Source organism: Candoia aspera, chromosome 1, assembly GCF_035149785.1.
Source record: "Candoia aspera isolate rCanAsp1 chromosome 1, rCanAsp1.hap2, whole genome shotgun sequence".
NCBI lineage: Eukaryota > Metazoa > Chordata > Lepidosauria > Squamata > Boidae > Candoia > Candoia aspera.
In genome coordinates this window covers 256,993,673-257,001,688 of record NC_086153.1, presented here as the reverse complement: position 1 = coordinate 257,001,688, position 8,016 = coordinate 256,993,673, and positions in this window count along the sequence as shown.

The following is an 8,016-nucleotide window of genomic DNA, read 5'->3' as shown; positions in this document are numbered from 1 at the left end:
AGAAAGGAAGAAAGGAAGAAAGGAAGAAAGGAAGAAAGGAAGAAAGAAAAAGAAAGAAAGAAAGAAAGAAAGAAAGAAAGAAAGAAAGAAAGAAAGAGGAAAAAACCACCAGCAGCAGCATGACTGAATGTTTCCAGAAGTCAAGATGAAGGTGGGATTTGGAAAGAAGGCAACAGAATCAAGCTTTGTACCTGTGTTATGTCAGGAAGTAACGTTATCAAGCTTTCTTGTAAAATTGAAACAAATTCTCCTACCAGCAGACACAATAAGCTGTTCTGCTTCCTTCATGCTCTGTGCTCAAAACAGACTATAAAGTAATAGAAGTACTAGAAGAGGAGAATTTACTGGGCAAGCACGTAACAAACTCAACAGACCTGAGGAAATGTGGAATCGATTACTTATTTGTTAAACTTTCATAATAAGGGTTTTTTAAAAAAGAAACGTATTATGTGCTTATTCACTACTTCTGCCCCTTCTGCTTGCTTGAATGAATGAAAAAGCCAAGCAAGATTAATCGTTGCCTTCGTTGATGCTGTAAAAGTCCGTGAGGCTTCCCATTTTGTCAGGTTTATCCTTGTCTCTTGCTGGGATTGTAGATGTTAAAAGGGAGGTCAGCCTGTTCAATATTTACTATGCAGTTTGATGTTTTGCACATCACTTCTTGTTGGTTTATATGTATAATTCAGTGTACATGTGTGTGTGTGTGTGTGTGTATACACATACACATACACATGCACACAAACATATACTGTGTATATCTCTCTGTGTGTATATGTGTGTGTGTGTGCGTGTGCATATATGTATCTACTTCTGTGTGTGTATGTCAGTCTGTCTCTCTCTATGTGTGTGTGTGTGTCTGTGTGTGTATACACACATACACACACATACATACATACACAAGCACACACACAGACACACACACACACACACAGCAAGGCTTCAGGCCAGGATTCAATGATCCTCTACTGCATGAGGGATCTGGATTCTTCATGCAGAGCAATGTATATCTCAGCTAAAAATCTTATACAAAGAAAATTACATTGCCCTGGAGGAATGTCAGCTGAATGCAGAAGCCTATCTTGTATGGCTCCTTCTGCACATACTTTTATGTGCATAAAGCTGCATGAGTGTTTCTTTTCCCCAGTTCAGAAAACTTGGGATGCTGATTTACCACTGCACTGCCCTTGATGACGCACTCTTTGGGGAAAATATGTGGCTTTTCCCATTGCGCTTGATATTCAATGTGCAACTAAAGGCCGTTTCCTCATACCTCTTAAGTGAACAGTCCTATCCATGCTCTAATGTAGCATGCAGAAGTAGCATGCAGAAGTATACCCATGTGGATATTTTATATTTCACAAAGATGTCGACTTGAAATGTCTCAGTCTGTAGCAAATATGAAACCAAGTTTATTATTTACCTTATGCAAGCTCCTGCTCATGCAGCAAATAAGGTATAACATTGATCTGCTTCTTCAGGAAAAAAGATAGTGAACAATAGGACTGATTGTAACACTTTTTTCTCTTTAAAATCAAATTATGGAAGTAGGAAAATAAATAGGATTAAATTATTGCCCAATGTAATCTCTTGCCAAGATGCATCTAAAAACTTCAGAATAAGTGAATTGACTATCGTGACACAAAATTTGATTCTCAACTGCCTGAACCAGACAACACCAACATCTAGAAGGTGTTAAAGACATGATTATCACAATTACTTATTAATTGCTATTCTTGGCTTTTTAAATGAGGAAGAAAATGCAGCACTAAACTAAAACAAGTGTGCAAGATTTACTTATATGCAAACCCCCCAAAAGTTTTGCATTTTCCTTTTATAAAATGTTCAGGTATAGAAAGGTTTCTTATTTATATCAACCAAAGTAAGTTTAAAATGTGTTCCTCTGTCCAGGTTTTGTACTGTTATATAGCAAAGCACAGCAAATATGTCTCATGTAAAGAAACAGTTTATAGACGTGATATTATAGTATTTGCATGAAATGCATCTATCTTTCACTTGGAACCATCAGTGATTTAATTATAACGCCCACACCATTATTCTTGTTCCCAAGAAGTTTTTCTTCCTCTGTTTCTGTCATATAAATTCTGTTTTACATTATAACAATCCAGTTTATAATCTTGATATTGATATTGATTCCCTGATCCAGCAATTGCTTGTGCAGATGCAAGTTCCGGGGCACTTTCAGGCCTTTCCATCACTGGTTTCCCATGTATTTTAATTCCCAGGAGAATGCTGCACATGTCAACACTGATGCTGCCCCCTCTGCCCCAATGAATCGAAAAGCTTGCCAGCCTGCACATAAACTTTGTGGGCACAACAGTATATCCAAGACTGTCAGGATCAGTTCAAAGAGTTTTTGTTTTTGTTTTGTATGCTGTGAAGTATCATCTATGTTATCTTTATTTGACATTTAAGTTTTGCCATAATGCTGATTGCCTTGGCAGGAACCAAGCTTTAGAATGGATTCTGTTTGTTAACAAGTATCTTCTGTTTATCACTGTTTCCTTATCAATATTCCCATTAATTACAGGGCAACCCTATGCATGTCTACTCAAAAACAAGTTCTATGGTTTCAAGGACTTGCAGGTGCCATTACTTCAGTGTGTAAAGTTGAAATTCTAAACTCTTCCTAGACAAGCAAATCTCATTCTGAGTAAACAGCTTCCTAATTACTAAATAAAAATGGCAAAAACATTGTGATGCATTAAATATAAGTTTGCGTAGTCAAAGTTTTAATTCAGTTTTTGTTGCAGAAAATCACAGATTCTAGTTACTGCCCCATATGGAAAGTTTAATGGCTTTGATTTTGCAAACCTATAAATTTTGTTCCCCAGTTATTGGAAATTTTCTGAAATCAAAAAAAAAAAAAATTGCTTGTGTTTTTTTGTTTAAAATACATTGGATATCAACAGTGTCCTAGAGGATTGCTGATATATAGAGAGCTACGTGCTTTAGCTGAAAGAAATGCTCTGCTAGGTTTGATTTACTGTGTGGCATTGGATGCAGATTATCTTATAAAGATACATGGCACACACCGTTCTCAGGAAATATGTATTACATGAATGCTAGTTAGACATCCAACTTCCTGTTTTTGTACTTCTAAATACTTGTATTTTGAAATGACCAATACCAGTGGTATATGCATGCAAAGCCGCAGAGCTTCAAAACTAGCATTCATGCAAAAAAAAAAAATGCTTTAGATCATTGTTGATCTAGCCTACAATAACTTTTGTCTATGCATGTTCTTTCAAACAGACTGCATGAGCAGCTCCAGTCTGTCTTTCAAACCACTACAGTTTGTTATTAGTCCAGAACATCTTAACTATTACCAACTCAATTCAGCGTCTTGGTGCATTCAAGAAGAACCTTGCTTGAAAAATAAATGTTTGTTTACTTCTTGCTACTGTTATTCTTCTTCATCTCATTAAAAGTTGTCTCTTAATGTATGAGACCACAAAAGTGGGGATTTGTGGGAATTTATGAAACAAAAAGGTCTTAAAGTCAGTCTCAGCTCTTGACAAGTTCGTGCACATATCCATGTTGTTTTCTTGACAAAAGTTTGTCGCTTCCTGAATTTTTTTCCCTACTCCCCATTGTGGATTCCAGTCTTGGTGTTTCTACAATAGTCATTAATCAAGTCATGAACTCTAAACCTGCTTAGCTTTCCAAAATCTGTCAGTCTTAATCAGATGCTGCCACCCAACTGTACTTATAAAATATGAAAAAGTTGTTCTTGCATCAACTTTTCTAAGGGTTAGGGTTAGGGTTTGGGTTAGTTCGGTCTTGCATCAAAATGTTAGGATAGAGTCAGCACTTCAACTTTGTTAGAAGAGCATTACAGTTTAGTTTGAAAGAAATAAAAATAGTGAGATCCTATATCTGACCTTAGTAACAAGAGGAAATAGAAGGACCTGGGTCTTCAGCACTGGTGGCCTTTAATTGGTCAAATGTCATAATTCATAACACCAAGCTTGAGAGTAACACTATGGACTGCATTCCCCGAAGTACATAGTACTTAAGTACTTAACTCCCACTCTTTCCACTTCCCAAAAATAAGTTAAAACCTTCAACTTCAGTCAGCAGGTGGCTGGGAAGTCAAAAGAAGCTTCCATATAGGTTCCAAGAAAACAGCCTTCAGACACTTTCTACCACATCCCCACTTCAACCTAGAATGAAGATATACAGCTGGGTATCAGCAGATGATCTTTCCCAGCAGCTTCATATCGATGTTACATAAGATGAGGGAGAGAACTGAACATCATAATAGAGCACCCATGGACCAAATCTTTCCTCCCTGCAACCACTGAGTGGACCTAGCCACTCAGGAAGGAGTGCATTGCAATAGCCCAGCTGACAAGTGACTAAGGCATGCATGAGAAATGACTCCTGATTCAGAAATGGTAATAACTTGAGTTTCAGATGGAATTGTGCATGGCTGACACCTGTTCTTCAAGTAAGAGCTATGAGACCAGGAAGACTCCTGGATTACAAACCAATTCAGCACAGGGAAATGAAATCTCATCCAAAACCAACAATGGACTATATATGACCTCAGTAGTTTCCAAACCCACAACAAATCTGGCTTGAGCCTGAGCATGTTTTTCCCTATCCAGACTTTCACAGCTTCCAGGCAATGGAAGTACACTTCCTGTTTGGCCCAGGGTTGATATAATCATTAGCATACTAATAACATCTGAACCTGTGACACTGGATACCCTCTCCCAGTGGTTTTATGTAAATGTTAAATAGGGTTGAATGATTAGAGCCTTGTGTACCCTACAGTGGAGGTCCCTAGACCTTGATTTCTCCACCTCCAAGTGAAACCATCTCTAGAGAGAAGAAGAAAACCACTGCAGTACAGTCCCTCAGAAATGGTTCAAAAACATTCTGATCAATGGTACTGAAGTCTGCATTCCTCCTATGCTGATCCCACCCTAACTTATCAACAAGAGTGTCCAATATGGACTCAATACCATGAAAAGGTGAAAGGTGAAAGGTGAAAGTTCTCCTGTGCAAGCACCAAGTCATGTCTGACCCTTGGGGGGGATGCCGCTTTCACGATGTTTTCTTGGCAGACTAGAGCGGTGTGGTTTGCCATTGCCTTCCCCAGTTGTCACCTTCCCCAGCAAGCTGGGTACTCATTTTACCAATCTCGGAATGATGGAAGGCTGAGTCGACCTGAGCCAGCTACCCAAGAATCCAGCTTCTGCTGGGATTGAACTCAGGTTGTGGGGAGAGTTTCAGTTGCAATACTGCTGCCTACCACTCTGCACCACATTTACTCAATACCATACCCAGTTCTAAAATCTGACTAAGAGTTCATTTTATACATTTTATCCAGAGCCCTCTGCAAATGCAAACCCACCACATTCTCAAGAAAATCCCACCCCCCAAAGTAAAGGTTGAGACTGACTGATAGTTCTCTAAAACATCCCGTTAACTAATTAATAATGGTTTGTTGACAAAGAGATGTATTTACCATCTGGAAGCACTGGGATCTAGCCCACAGGTAGTGGAGTTGGTGTCCCAGAGGATCCTGTACACTTCTGCAGGACCAGCAGGTTCAAACTCATCCCTGACCAGCTCACAAGATGAGGACTCCATCATCTCTACTGGAGTTGCCCAGCTGGTGTCTAACTCCAAGCAAATCAGATTATTTGCAATTTTTATCCTTCAGGTGCCCTGTAAACTCCTCCCAGCAACCCAGCAAATGTTCTTCTAGCCTGCCCTTCCTCAGAACAGTCCAGGTCACTTTAAAAAGGGACACTGGGCAGCAACCCAAGGATGCTGGAATGAGGAATACTTCTGTTTTGCCTTATTTGCTGCTATAGTGCATACTCAGACCTGAGCTCTTACCTTTGTTTGGTCAAACTCTCTCTTTCACCAGTTTAACCTTTGCTGCTTTATCTTCTAGAGCTTTTCAGTAAACCAAGTTGCTCCTGTGGGTCAGTGAACAAGATTCTTTCCAAGGCTACAATCATCTCTGAATGCCAATGTGTGACCAAGGCCTTGGCAGAACTGCTCACCAGTGTCACAAGAAATTTCCCAAGTGCTGTCTGGAAGTGAATCCATTAGACCCCGATGAAGGATGGTGACATTGATCAGCTTTTTAAAAGAAAGTTATCCAACCACCTGAGTCATAGCTAAATGAGCACATTTCAGAGAGAGAACAACCCCCTCTTTGTCCATCCAGGTACTGGCAACACATCCAGGTACTGGTCTGCCTTTTCATCCATAATCAATGTGTGGATTGGAGGAGTTGATCCATTCTGCTTTCTGTCATGTGCTTTTATAATTCTTCTTTGTCCTTCATTTTGGAAGTATTCTTAACTTTCCCCTGCTTCCTCCCCTTCCACACTTTTTTTTCCTTTTCTGTCCTGCACCCCGGGATCAAACACTGTAATAATGGCTCTAGTTCTTCACTATCATCATCACTCCTCCACCACCACCACTTTCCTCTGGCCTATATTACCCATCTCTAAATTAGGACTACACGGATGAGCCTCTGTGAACCTCAGCAAACCCCCTAGCTCTTGTGCTCACTCCCCCTCATTTAAAGTTCGGAGAAAGACTTGTTCAGGGTTATTGTTACTTTTTTAAACAAAAAATTGATTACCTAATAAGAGTTTATTTAAAGTATAATTTATGTAGAAACTAAAATGGATCCTATTTGCATCCTCCCAGTAAGCAGAAGAAGAGCATGTGAGTCCAAGGTTTTGCCAGGTTCACAGAGGATCGCCTATCTAACATTCATGGTGATGGGAATAGGTCAAGGCTTCTTTTTAAGGTATCTGAAGCAATACAGATCAATTGGCACTTTAATGGTACAGTGTTTGCCCATTACAGTCCCTTATCTTTGGATTGTCTTTTCAGGTATTCCCTTCATAAGCTAGCTTATGATGCCCATGTCATAGCCCTAATACTCCCATGCAAAATTGCATAGAAAAACTTTAAAGAAGAAATCCAGCACCATCTGGTCGTGAGAAGACATAGTTCCTGAGAATACTTCAATGGCATTTGTGCCTTGAGACTGTCCTCCTTTCCTGATCTAATTCTATATTTGGTTAGATATCAAGGACTTTGTGTGAGGCTGAACTTTGGAGTGTGCTTAAAAAACAGCAGCTGCCAAAAGCCTGTAATACATGCAGATGGCTTTTTCTTAAAAAAAAAAAACCCACCCTCATCTGATTGGAGAGAGGGAGACAAATGCAGCCCTACTTCTCCATCCCAAATAACTATTTCAAAATATCACTTAGGAAAGAGACATCCAGCTTCGGCTGCTAGTTGGAGAACGGTAAGGTGCTGACTTGCCAGCAATTTATGCAAGTCACCCTTATGCACGTTGGCGGAAAGCAGAACTAATGTTAATCAGTTCCTGATCCAGCCCATTGGAACAGCCTTCTTCCAGTGGTTTCTATAGTGCCATCTGTTCTGATGTTTAGAAAAGCAGTTAAGACTGAGTCATTTCATAGAGCTTTTAATCCTTAAGTCTTGCTGGAGGGAGGATGCCTGGTAAATGTATTTTAATTTTGTAGGTTTTATGTATACAAAACAAATGTTGTTATGTATACATATTTGGTTTTGATTTTAATTAAAATATTGTAAAATGTTGGATGCATTGTTGGAATATATTTGTCTAAAAATACATAAAATAAAATAAATAAATATACTTAAAGCATACATTATATTTATTAACCAATACAACTTCTAGGTAAAGGTAAAGGTTTCCCTTGACATTAAGTCCAGTCATGTCCAACTCTAGGGGGCGGTGCTCATCTCCGTTTCAAAGCCGAAGAGCCGGCGTTTGTCTGTAGACACTTCCTCCATGGTCATGTGGCCGGCATGACTAAATGGAATGTTGTCACCTGCCTGCCGAAGCAGTACCTATTAATCAACTCACATTTGCATGTTTTCGAACTGCTAGGTTGGCAGGAGCTGGGACTAGCAACGGGAGCTCACCCCGTCACGTGGATTCAAGCCGCCGACCTTCCGATCGAC